Here is a 13,912-nt window from a genome sequence, read left to right as displayed (position 1 = left end):
ATCACAGGGGGTCACAGGGAGGTGACAGGTCGGTCACCGCCCTGTGACCGCCTTGTCACCTGTGTTCAGATACTCTGATTGGAGCGATCGATGTCATCATCGATCGCTCCAATCAGAGCTGTCTGGGGCCTCTGCTGACATCACAAGGGGTCATGGGGTGGTGACAGGTAGGTCACAAGCCGGTGACCGCCCAGTCACCGCGCGGTTGCTCTATGATCGGTGTGATCGATGTGATTGTCGATCACACCGATCATAGCAGGTTGGGGAGAGAGCTGGGGTCTCTTAGCAACAGCCTAGGATCGATGCTCTTATGAGCACCGATCCAAAGCTGAACATCACTGTTTCTGGCAATCTGATTGCCAGAAACAGTGAGAAATGCTGTGATTGGCTGTTCAGAATTGAACAGCCAATCACAGCGATCGTAGGTGTGGGGGGAGGCGGCGCCATCTACCCTGAAGTAAGATGGCGCCAGAGATTTAATGCGATCACCACGACTTTGACTTTTGACTTTGCAGTAAGTAATAAAAATGCCTTAAAACATTCTCTCTCTCTCATTATTCTGGCATCTGGGAAAGGTTTATTCTGATTTCATGTCAGATATTGAGAAAAACATTCATGTGTGTCTATTTAAATAGTGTATGTAAACTTGTGGTTTCAACTGTATATAATACACTGATACATTAAATAGAACCAGATACGTATCAAGGTATATATAAAGGAAAGGGTATGGTACTCAGAATGTTTCAATAATCCGCCTCAACGCGTTTCCCCAACAGCTTCATCAGGAGAATTGATACAGGGAAGATAATTCATAATATTCAGCATAGTGTGTCTAATAGCCAGGTGTCCATGTTTAAATATCCCACTTCATCCAAAACCCCTCCCCAGACTAGGAGACCCATTCCTATTCCTAGACGTGAATTGTCATAGGATATATAGAATGGAGTCTGTCTACAATAATGTACTGAACTTGCGCAAATTCTCATGCACTAGCAGTTCGATTATTTCCATACCCTAGTGTGCATGTTCGGAAGTGACGTGCTTTACACTGAAACACCAAATAAACTGATTGCGACCGCCCCACTGGTACCCGTGACTGCGCATTCCCATAGTTATGCGTTCTACGCCAGAACATATCTAGGATCATTGTCTGCGATTGCGTATGCCCGGATGTCTGCGTTTCACGCCGGAGACCATATGGTATTGGATTGCATTCCATCTCACAAAAATCCTCTGAGATCAGCATCATATGAGACTAAAAAAAAATTGCGAAGACACTGGGTCTTCCGTGGGCATAACACTACTCAGACAACACAGGGTGATGGTAAAACAGTGTGGTAATACTTTATTGAACCACAAAATAGGACAATAAACACACAAAACAGTCCTAGCAAATACCCAAGATGGTACAACATTACACAGTCTCACCCATCCTTCTCAGCCTGCCTGGGATAGAACAGCTGCGACTTTGGAAACTTCCAGAGCCGACTACCTCAACCAGTGGCTCCCCGCTTCTGGTGGGCCCCACAAAGAGGAGGTAGCGGCAAGCTTAGGAAGCTAGCAGTCCATCAAGGTACAAGACCAGGAGACCCGAGGGTCCCAACCTGGCCTCTCCAAGAGTTTCCATGGGGCCAGATGACTGGCAGGTCCCAATCTGGCTTCTCCGAATGTCTCCATGGGTTGGAGGGGACTGGTGGGTCCCTCCTGCCAACCCCAAACAATATATCCATGGGGCCAGGTGACTTCTTTGTCCTCTCCTGGTCTCCCCAAAATGTATCCATTTTCTCTCTGATAGTCAAATGGAGAAGATCTGTATCTTTCCAGTCAGGGCCGATACCCTTACAATAGAATCATTTAGAATAGAAATCTGTGCCTCTTTGGATAATGCCATGCAATCCATCTGCTGTCCTGAAGGATGTCTCTCATTCTCTTTGTAAAGTCTTTCTCCAATCTCTGTTTCAAGTGTGACTGCTACAGAAACACATGTCCCTTCTGCTTCTCTGGGCTCAGCCCCCTGAATGGCAGAACTGCTCTCACCCTCCTCCCCCAAAGCTAAGTGTGTATTAGTGGAGGTATCTTTCTCAGGTGACCTCATCACCTGGGTCTACATGTGAGACTCCCTGTGGTGAAGGCTCCACAGGATTCTTCTTTCAACACTTACACACAATGGGCCTAGACAATTTCTTGAACAATGGTTAGCGCAGGGCTCGACAAACCCAGGCGCCTGGTCGCCAGTGGCGCCTAGAAAATGTTGTCTGGCGCCTAGAAAATGTTGCCTGGTGCTTGAGGAGTTGAGAAGAAAAAAAAATACTCTCAATCCAATCCCACCTCCTGCACGGAGTCATCCAATCGGAGGAAGCAGGGACAGTATCACTCAGGCTGCCTTCTCCACTTTGCTCCGCCCCCCTTATGCTCCGGGACTGGACAGGGAGAGTTGGGTTACGGGGGAAGCAGGGCCGGCGTCAGCACCCGGCGTACCCGGGCAAGTGCCGGGGCCCTGGAAAATCAGAGGGGCCCAGCCGCCCACTCACTGTCGGGGCCCGGGCCCACACACCCACCCGCCCACTCACTGTCGGGGCCGGGCCCACACACCCACCCGCCCACTCACTGTCGGGGCCGGGCCCACACACCCACCCGCCCACTCACTGTCGGGGCCGGGCCCATACACCCACCCGCCCACTCACTGTCGGGGCCCTGGCCGCTTCCTCGGCACCTGTTCAGGGACGCAGGCGCTGCTTGATTGCCGGCACTTCCCCCAGACATGGCCGCGCGCTGTCCGGCTGTGTCTGCTAGTAATGACACGGCAGGGTCGACGGCACTGCACCTTTAATTGTGCTTGTGTGTCGCTCCTGCCGCGTCATTACTAGCAGACACAGCCGCACAGCGCGCGGCCATGTCTGGGGGAGTGCCGGCAATCAAACACCGTCGGAGCGGAGGTCCTGCACAGATGGGCGGGTGGGGCCCGGACCCGACCGCAAGTGGGCCCCTCTGATGTTCCAGGGCCATGAAGTCTGTGACACGCCGGGGGCCCTGCACTGCCCCATACCCGAGGAGCTGCTGGACAGGACACTGGACCGGGGACAGGTGAGTGAGGATTCCCCAATCCCCATATTAAAAATATTAGTAATGGGTCTGTGTGAGTGCATGTATGTGAATGTCAGTGTATATGACTGTGTATATATATTTGTCTGTTTTATCTATGTGTATGTCTGTATGTGTACATATGTCTGCGTACCGTGTGTGCGCGCGCATATGTCTGCGTACCGTGTGCGCGCGCATATGTCTGCGTACCGTGTGTGCGCGCGCATATGTCTGCGTACCGTGTGTGCGCGCGCATATGTCTGCGTACTGTGTGTGCGCGCGCATATGTCTGCGTACCGTGTGTGCGCGCGCATATGTCTGCGTACCGTGTGTGCGCACGCATATGTCTGCGTACCGTGTGTGCGCACGCATATGTCTGCGCACCGTGTGTGCGCACGCATATGTCTGCGTACCGTGTGTGCACGCATATGTCTGCGTACCGTGTGCGCGCGCGCATATGTCTGCGTACCGTGTGCGCGCACGCATATGTCTGCGTACCGTGTGTGCGCACGCATATGTCTGCGTACCGTGTGTGCGCACGCATATGTCTGCGTACCGTGTGTGTGCGTATGTCTGCGTACCGTGTGTGCGCGCGCATATGTCTGCGTACCGTGTGTGCACGCGCATGTCTGCGTACCGTGTGTGCGCGCGCATATGTCTGCGTACCGTGTGTGCGCACGCATGTCTGCGTACCGTGTGTGCGCGCGCATGTCTGCGTACCGTGTGTGCGCGCGCATATGTCTGCGTACCGTGTGTGCGCGCGCATATGTCTGCGTACCGTGTGTGCGCGCGCATATGTCTGCGTACCGTGTGTGCGCACGCATGTCTGCGTACCGTGTGTGCGCACGCATGTCTGCGTACCGTGTGTGCGCACGCATATGTCTGCGTACCGTGTGTGCGCGCGCATATGTCTGCGTACCGTGTGTGCGCGCGCATATGTCTGCGTACCGTGTGTGCGCGCGCATATGTCTGCGTACCGTGTGTGCGCACGCATGTCTGCGTACCGTGTGTGCGCACGCATATGTCTGCGTACCGTGTGTGCGTGCATATGTCTGCGTACCGTGTGTGCGCGCGCATGTCTGCGTACCGTGTGTGCGCGCGCATATGTCTGCGTACCGTGTGTGCGCGCGCATATGTCTGCGTACCGTGTGTGCGCGCGCATATGTCTGCGTACCGTGTGTGCGCACGCATGTCTGCGTACCGTGTGTGCGCGCGCATGTCTGCGTACCGTGTGTGCGCGCGCATATGTCTGCGTACCGTGTGTGCGCGCGCATATGTCTGCGTACCGTGTGTGCGCGCGCATATGTCTGCGTACCGTGTGTGCGCGCGCATATGTCTGCGTACCGTGTGTGCGCACGCATGTCTGCGTACCGTGTGTGCGCACGCATATGTCTGCGTACCGTGTGTGCGTGCATATGTCTGCGTACCGTGTGTGCGTGTGCATATGTCTGCGTACCGTGTGTGCGCGCGCATATGTCTGCGTACGTGAAGGATGAGGGGGCAGGCTGGGCCATGTGTAATAAATATATATATATATATATATATATATATATATATATATATATATATATATATATATATATATATATATATATATATATATATATATATATATATATTTATTTCTCCGCCGTATCTGTGCATCATGAATCGTGTATGTGTTAAAAGGGCCCACTGAGACTCTTTCGCCCGGGGCCCAGAAAAATCTGGAGCCGGCCCTGGGGGGAAGGATCGCTGTGGCCGGGGGCCCGTTCTCATCTCCCGCTACCTGTGTAAGTACATACAAAGGCCGTGCTCCCCGGGGAGACGCCGTGTGTGAGGGGGTCTATATGTACAGTTTGTCAACAAAAAAAATTCTGGCTCCTAAATTTTTTGGCTGGCTCCTAGATTCTGAACAACTTTGTCGACCCCTGGGTTAGCGGCTCCTGAGATACTGAGATTAGTGGAATGGTGGACACTTTACAAGTTAAATTAGTGTACATAAACTGACGAGCAAGCAGAACATTAGTAAAACCCAGCCAGTAATCTCCAATAAAACACAATAATGTATTTGTCTTGGATTAACAAATCTAATCGTCTGGCTAATTAAGATTTTATGCTGTATCGTCACACAAGTATTGCACATTCTCCCATCATGCAATAGGCATGTAGATCTACTTCATCACTACATAAAATATGAGATGATGATAGCCCACAGTATATTCCTAAATGGTCAAATTTGACCCCTATTGCATAATTAGAGATACACAAGGATCACCACACTTGTTAATTACTAAATAGTATATATGGGATATAACTGATGAGAAATAATTCTTATATAGAAGCTCAGATATATCGATGAAGTACAACAATATGTGAACCCCATTCACAGGGAACTGAGTAGCAATGGATAGAGTATAAAACCCAAAAATGTAATCCAGAATGGGGCTGTATTCACACAAAACAGGCATAGGAAATTTGCTCATTGAGTCCCTTAGGGGTTTATGAATCAAGTCTGGAAATCTACTTACTTTCCTTTTTGAGGATACATGTATTGTGATCACCTCCTCTCACATTGGGTTTAAACTCAATGATACAAAAAGAGATGTCTCCGGTTTCACCTCAATGTGCCCTGTTCATGTGTCTCGACCATGGTTTATATCGCCCAAATGCTCCCCACCCTCCTCCTAGATTGCCTCTTGGTCGTGCATACATAATCTAGGGGGCAGGTGCATGTGGCCACACATACAAGTCCTGAAGTTTTACAGTTGAAATAATCCCTCTGGCTCTGGAAAAAGGTTTTAAGGCCCCGTCACACTTAGCGACGCTGCAACGATACCGACAACGATATGACCTGTCAGGGATCGTTGCTGCGTCGCTATGTGGTCGCTGGTGAGCTGTCAAACAGGCAGGCTCACCAACGATCAGGGGAGCAGCGACATTGTGGAAAGAATCTTTCCACGATGTCCTGCTCCTAGTTACCAGCCTGCTGAAGCAGGAGCAGGCTGGTAACTATGGTAAACATCAGGTTACTAGGGGCACACGCGAACCTAGTAACCCGTTGTTTATCATGGTTACCACTCTGCTACAGTGAGCGGGAGGTTACCGCTCACTTTAGCAGGCTCGTAACCATGATAAACAACGGGTTACTAGGTGCGCGTGTGCCCCTAGTAACCCGATGTTTACCATAGTTACCAGCCTGATCGTTGCTCCCGCTGGTCACACACAGCAATGTGTGCTGACCAGCGGGAGAGCAACGACCAAAAAATGGTCCAGGACACTTTGCAGCGATCAGCGACCTCACAGCAGGGGCCTGATCGTTGCAAAGTGTCACACATAGCGATATCGCTGGTGAGGTCGCTGTTGCATCACCAAAACCGTGACACAGCAGCGATCTCGCTAGCGATCTCGCTATGTGAGACGGGGGCTTTACCTGTAGAGGAACTCGAGATGTAATTGGATGAGACCATGTAAATCTATGTACATTATTCTCCACATCTAAAGAAACAGCAGATTCTTCTATCCAACCAAGTCCCCTTGCACTAAACGGTCCCTAATTGACCGACCCTTTCTGAAATTATTGTGGGAGTTGATCACACAACACCCCCAGGTCCGGGTTGACTACAAGTACACCCTAGTGTTTTCTGAGGATATTAAAGATATGGTCATTCTGATTGTCCTAAGTTCCTATTACTCGTGTTATCCCATCTTTTTCTTGGTTAGGTATGAAGGAGTGTCTGTACCCTTTTTCCATGAATCTGGTGTTCATGTCTATTTACTGTTTATTAAAATCTGTGACATTAGAGCAGTTTCTTCTCAACCATAAAAATTGGCCCGTGGATATTGTTTTTGTTTTATTTGGAGGATGGGGTGGTGACTTTCCCACTTCAATAGTTTATTAGTGCTTGTAGGTTTATGGTAGATGAGTGTCCCAAGGGTCCCATCCCATTCTTTCTTGATTGGTACATCCAGGAAAGGCAACTGGTAATAATTAAACTCTGATATAAATCTAAGGCCCACTTTATTGATGTTATGTTCCCTGACAAATTCAAGAAACTTTTCACTCGTCCCCGAGCAGATAATAAGAATGTCGTCAATATATCTATACTATGTCCCAGTATATGGATGCCACCACTTATGATCATCCCTGAATATTGTGGTTTCCTCCCACCATCCCAGGAATAGGTTAGCATACGAGGGGGGCACAGGGGCTCCCCATCGCAGTACCCCTGAGCTGGTGGAAGTACTTCCTGTCAAAAAGGAAGAAGTTATGAGTAAGAGTGAATTTTAGAAGATCCTCTATGAAGTCATTATGTCTGCTACACTCTATTGATCTCAATTTCAAGAAACGTCTTACATCCTCATGCGGTATATTGCTGTACAAAGCCTCGATATCTAGTGAAGACTGCTTCCCTACATGCATGTATACATGCTCGAGGGTCTACATGTAGGGGAGCAAGGAAAGGTAAAACCAACTCCAGAGGAATTATTCCAACCTCAGGCGGTACTGTGGGAACATTATACTGTGTGTGGTGCATCATACATACTGCAAAAGGGGCATTACACTGTGGGGGGCATCATACATACTGCATAAGGGGCATAATGAGGGCATTACACTGTGTGGGGACATCATACATCCTGCATAGGGGCATAATGGGGGCATTACACTGTGGAGGCATCATACATCCTGCATAAGAGGCATAATGGGGGCATCATACTTACTGTACAAGGGGCATAATGGGGGCATTACACTGTGTGGGCATCATAAATACTACATAAGGGGCATAATGGGGGCATTATACTGTGGGGGGCATCTTACATCCTACATAAGGGGCATAATGGGAGCATTACACTGTGTGGGAGCATCATACATACTGCATAAGGGGCATTACACTGTGGGGGCATCATACATCCTGTATAAGGGACATAATGGGGGCATTACACTCTGTGGGGGCATCATACATCCTGCATAAGGGGCATTACACTGTGGGGGCATCATACATCCTGTATAAGGGGCATAATGGGGGCATTACACTGTGGGGCCAGTAAAGGGGTCCTGTACTATGAGAACAATACGTTTCCTCCCTTCCTGTCTCCATAGTTGGGTCGTATGTATCTATTACAGGAAACAGAACAAAAGCCTTATGATTCTTATAAAGGGGCAACACAAGACCCCAAAAGAGTCTCCGTTCTGAAGGGGTTAATGCCCCCTGCGCCCAGTAATGGGGTCTCCACATACCTCCACCTGCAGAGCCGCCACCACATATATGGCTGCTCTGTGCACACAGGAGCTGTGATGAGGTCACAGGAGGGGAGGAGTCAGGGGTCACATGATCAGGGGCCTCAGTGGATGCAGGACTCTGCTGTGCTGGTTGTCATGGTGCTGGATGAGCTGAAGTTTATGTGTGGGGTCAGGAGGGGTTTACAGTGTGGATGTAGCAGAGCCGCGTGTGTACGAGGTGTACGGAGCAGAGCCGCGTGTGTACGAGGTGTACAGAGCAGAGCCGCGTGTGTACGAGGTGTACAGAGCAGAGCCGCGTGTGTACGAGGTGTACGGAGCAGAGCTGCGTGTGTACGAGGTGTACGGAGCGGAGCCGTGTGTGTACGAGGTGTACGGAGCAGAGCTGTGTGTGTACGAGGTGTACGGAGCAGAGCCGTGTGTGTACGAGGCGTACGGAGCAGAGCCGCGTGTGTACGAGGTGTACGGAGCAGAGCCGCGCGTGTACGAGGGGTACGGAGTGGAGCCGCGTGTGTACGAGGTGTACAGAGCGGAGCCGCATGTGTACGAGGTGTACGGAGCGGAGCCGTGTGTGTACGAGGTGTACGGAGCGGAGCCGCGTGTGTACGAGGTGTACGGAGCGGAGCCGCGTGTGTACGAGGTGTACGGAGCAGAGCCATGTGTGTACGAGGTGTACGGAGCGGAGCCGCGTGTGTACGAGGTGTACGGAGCAGAGCCGTGTGTGTACGAGGCGTACGGAGCAGAGCCGTGTGTGTACGAGGTGTACGGAGCCTTGTGTGTACGAGGTGTACGGAGCGGAGCCGTGTGTGTACGAGGTGTACGGAGCCTTGTGTGTACGAGGTGTACGGAGCGGAGCCGTGTGTGTTTGAGGTGTAGGGAGCAGAGCCTTGTGTGTACGAGGTGTAGGGAGCAGAGCCTTGTGTGTACGAGGTGTAGGGAGCAGAGCCGCGTGTGTACGAGGTGTAGGGAGCAGAGCCGCGTGTGTACGAGGTGTAGGGAGCAGAGCCTTGTGTGTACGAGGTGTAGGGAGCAGAGCCTTGTGTGTACGAGGTGTAGGGAGCAGAGCCTTGTGTGTACGAGGTGTAGGGAGCAGAGCCGCGTGTGTACGAGGTGTAGGGAGCAGAGCCGCGTGTGTACGAGGTGTAGGGAGCAGAGCCGCGTGTGTACGAGGTGTAGGGAGCAGAGCCGCGTGTGTACGAGGTGTAGGGAGCAGAGCCGCGTGTGTACGAGGTGTACGGAGCAGAGCCGCGTGTGTACGAGGTGTACGGAGCAGAGCCATGTGTGTACAAGGTGTACGGAGCGGAGCCGCATGTGTACGAGGTGTACGGAGCAGAGCCGTGTGTGTACGAGGCGTACGGAGCAGAGCCGTGTGTGTACGAGGTGTACGGAGCCTTGTGTGTACGACGTGTACGGAGCGGAGCCGTGTGTGTATGAGGTGTAGGGAGCAGAGCCTTGTGTGTACGAGGTGTAGGGAGCAGAGCCGTGTGTGTACGAGGTGTACGGAGCAGAGCCGTGTGTGTACAAGGCGTACGGAGCAGAGCCGTGTGTACCCGGCGTACGGAGCGGAGCCGAGTGTGTACTAGGTGTACGGAGCGGAGCCGTGTGTGTACGGAGCGGAGCCGCGTGTGTACGAGGTGTACGGAGCGGAGCCGCGCGTGTACGAGGTGTACGGAGCGGAGTCGAGCGTGTACGAGGTGTACGGAGCGGAGTCGAGCGTGTACGAGGTGTACGGAGCGGAGCCGCGCGTGTACGAGGTGTACGGAGCGGAGCCGCGCGTGTACGAGGTGTACGGAGCGGAGCCGCGCGTGTACGAGGTGTACGGAGCGGAGCCGCGCGTGTACGAGGTGTACGGAGCAGAGCCGCGCGTGTACGAGGTGTACGGAGCAGAGCCGCGCGTGTACGAGGTGTACGGAGCAGAGCCGCGCGTGCACGAGGTGTACGGAGCAGAGCCGCGCGTGCACGAGGTGTACGGAGCAGAGCCGCGCGTGTATGAGGTGTACAGAGCAGAGCCGCGCGTGTACGAAGTGTACGGAGCGGAGCGTGTACGAGGTGTACGGAGCCGCGCGTGTACAAGGTGTACGGAGCGGAGCCGTGCATGTGCGAAGTGTACGGAGCGGAGCTGTGTGTGTGCGAAGTGTACGGAGCGGAGCTGTGTGTGTACGAAGTGTACGGAGCGGAGCCGTGTGTGTTTATGGAGCCATGTGTGTACATAGCCCTGTGTGTACGGAGCTGTGCATGTACGGAGCGGAGCCGTGTGTGTACGGAGCGGAGCTCTGTGTGTACAGAGCAGAGCCGTGTGTACGCTGTATACAGCTGTATACCCCCCCAGGTTCGGTCGCAGACACCGCGGCTCAGACTGTAGAAGAACTGACCCTGGACACTCGGTAAAACTGCGCTTGGACGTCTCTTGTTTCTCGCACAGATATTGATAACATAAGATGGAGTCAGACGAACCCTCCTACAAAACCTGATAACAGTCATTACTACAGGACTGGATGAGAAAGGGATTTATTCTACAAGAAACGCTGGGGCCACAAATGAGAGAATCCGGGCCCCGTGGCTGTATACTCCGGGCCCCCGGCGTGTTAGGACCAGACGGGGTCTTTGTCCCTGGAGCTTCTCTGCTCGGTATAATGAGACTCTGATCTTGTTCTTATAAAGAGGGTTGGAGTAAAATAGAAGCTGCCTGAATATGAGGACCTTGTCTGAGCTCTATGTCCTTGTGTACAGAGCTATGGAGATAGCGCTATTCTCTGTATAATAGATGTGATGTCGCTGGAGCCCTAATATTCCTGTACAGGGGTCTCTGTAGAGATAATCTTACCCCAGCATTATGGATTAGGAGAAAGGAAAAAAGGGATTGGGGACATTTTATTGTAACTTCCGTTAAAAAAAAACCTGTAATCTACTATATAATCGGCTAATGTTTTGGCTAATTTGAATACTATTCCACCTGCTGATTTTGATGCTGATTATGAGGTGTTGTCTGACTTACCTGACGGTAATGAGAATGCAGCCTTCATTGGTGGCATCTCGTCTTCTTTTCTACCTCCCACTAGTCCTGGTAATATTATTGACACCTTTCAGGATCGTGTTATCCGGGAGGTTGAATCATTGATTTATGTACCCCCGCTTTCTAATTTGTCACAAAATGAAAAATCGGCTTTGAATGAAATTAAATCTTGGAAGGATGTTGTTGTACGTAAAACAGATAAAGGTGGTAAAATAGTATTACTTAATAGAGATTTTTATGTGGCAGAGTGATTGTTTCAATTGGCAGATTCCAATACTTATACACCTTTACCTAGTGACCCCACATTCAAAAATAAAAATTTATTGAGATCTTTATTAAGAAAATACGTAGAGAAAGGCGTTCTATCTAAATCTACTGCTGAAAAGCTTCTGCCAGAATTCCCATTGAGACCTTATTTGTATACTATACCAAAAATCCATAAGTGTACCAAAATCCCCCCAGGCCGCCCTATTGTCTCAGGGGTGGGCTCCCTTTTGGAACCTCTCTCGAGATATATAGATTGGCTTTTAAAACCGTTTCTACAAAAAATACCTTCATTCATAAAGAACACTGATCGTTTTCTGGTTGCTCTAAAGGAGGTTAACTGGCAACCTGATTTTTCTCTATGTTCTATAGATGTTACCAGTTTATACACTCGCATCCCCAAAGCACTAGGGTTGGAGGCAGTAAAAAAATTCCTGATGCAGTCTAATAAAAGTGAGAAATTTTCCTCCTTTATTTTAGAAAGCCTTGATTTTGTACTCTCAGATAACTGTTTTCAGTTCCAGAACCAATGGTACCGCCAGAATATCGGGACTGCAATGGGCACAAATACTTTTTTTTATCTTTTTGTGAAACGCAATTTATCATTTCCTGCAAAAATCCGTTTGTTAAGTATATTAGATCTTTTTTAAGATATATTGATGATATTTTCATTGCTTGGTCGGGTACCGCAGAAGATTTTACGGCTTTTGTTCAGTTTTTGAACACCACAAATACAGCTAATATGAATTTTACTGCGAATTTTGGAGGACTTTTTCTTGATTTTCTGGACGTTTCCATTTCAATTGAAAATAATACCATTCATACAAAATTATTTGAAAAACCTTCAGCTGGTAACACTTTGTTACATTATAATAGTGCTCATCCAGTGCAGACTAAAGCTGGGGTTCCATACAGCCAATTTCTCCCTCTGCGCAAACTGAATACTTCTGACAAAACCTTTCTTGATCAGGCTACAGAGTTGAAAAACAACTTTCTTGCTCGTGGTTATCCTTGAGAAAGCACAAAACTTTACACGAGATAGTCTTTTATCAAAACGCTATAAGTCATCCTCCCATCATGCACAAACGGCTACTAAAAGGTTTGTAACACAGACCTGTAGAAGCGTCTTCACGTGAAACAGCTGTTGTCTGCTTTTTTCTTCCCTGCTCTCCCTGCTTGCCGGACTTTTTATCCTCATGCAATAAAGATACTGCTTTTAAGGACTGGTGAGTGCAGCTCATTTTTCTTTCTTATGGTTATCTTGGAATTATTGATAAGTTTATTATGACATCATAAAGGTGAGTGCAACCAGCACTTATTTAATATATATTTGAATCTTGATACTGCACTTACAATCTGTGCTCTCTCCCCTCTACTTATTTTATAGTATGTTTTTGGAGTGTGGGAGGAAACTGGAGGAAACCCACACAAACATGGGGAGAACATACAAACTCCTTGCAGATGTTATCCTTGGTGGGATTTAAACCCAGGACCCCAGCACTGCAAGGCTGCAGTGCTAACCACTGAGCCACCGTGCTACCCTACCTTTCCACCCCTCTTTGTTACCTCAGGAGCCGGGCTAACTATGGGGCAGCCGCCACTGGCCGTTGAGCACTGGTCAGCTGCCCATATATTGATAGAATGGATGATTCTAAATGCAGCGACACCAAATATCTGTATATTTTATTTTTTTTGTTATTGTTTTATTTTGAATGTGGTGAAAGGGGGCGATTTAAACTTTTATATTTTTTAAATATTTTTAAAAACATTTTTTTTTTACTTTTCACGTCCTTCAATAGTCTCTATGGGAGAGTAGAAGCTGCGATCATCAGATCACCTGTGTGTAGCAGAAATGCTCACTGGCTATGAGCGCCGACTGCTAGGCGGCGTTCATAGCGTCCTGGCAATGACAACCGCAGGGGTCTCCTGCAGACCCCAGGTTGTCATGCCAGCCAATCAGCGATTCACGGTCATGTGACCTGGTTTTGGCTCCCATTCCTGACCGAATACTGACCAAAAACTGATAGTGGGGCCATAGCCTTAATTTGAGGGTATTCACATCCTAATTGAAGGGTTTAGGAATTACAGCTCTTTAATATGGAGCAGTATCTTTTTCATGGGACCAAAGTAATTGGACAATTATCTCAAAAGCTCTTTCATTGACTGCATGGGCTCTTCCCTCATTAATCCATCATCAATTAAGCAGGTAAAAGGTCTGGAGCTGATTCCAGGTGTGGCATTTGTATTTGGAAACTGTTGCTGTGAACCCATAACGCGGAAAAGAGCTCTCATGGAAGTGAAACAGACCATCATTATATTATATTAATATTATAGTG

At 49.5% G+C, this 13,912-nt stretch overlaps 1 protein-coding gene across 1 annotated transcript in view; it reads right to left on the bottom strand.

The window, feature by feature from the left end:
* Positions 1-8,388, bottom strand: part of LOC141212808 (uncharacterized) — a 175,980-nt gene extending 167,592 nt beyond the window's left edge. Inside the window, exon 1 of the mRNA XM_073665114.1 lies at positions 8,300-8,388. The gene's annotated coding sequence lies outside the window, so the exon portion shown is untranslated. The remainder of the gene's footprint in view (positions 1-8,299) is intronic.
* Between the last annotated feature and the right edge of the window lie 5,524 nt (positions 8,389-13,912).

The sequence above is a fragment of the Phyllobates terribilis genome, unplaced genomic scaffold (assembly GCF_046119375.1).
Source record: "Phyllobates terribilis strain yellow unplaced genomic scaffold, ASM4611937v1 Scaffold_186__1_contigs__length_3700242, whole genome shotgun sequence".
NCBI lineage: Eukaryota > Metazoa > Chordata > Amphibia > Anura > Dendrobatidae > Phyllobates > Phyllobates terribilis.
Note: the sequence above shows the minus strand (reverse complement) of the source record. Positions and strands in the feature narration are given on the sequence as shown.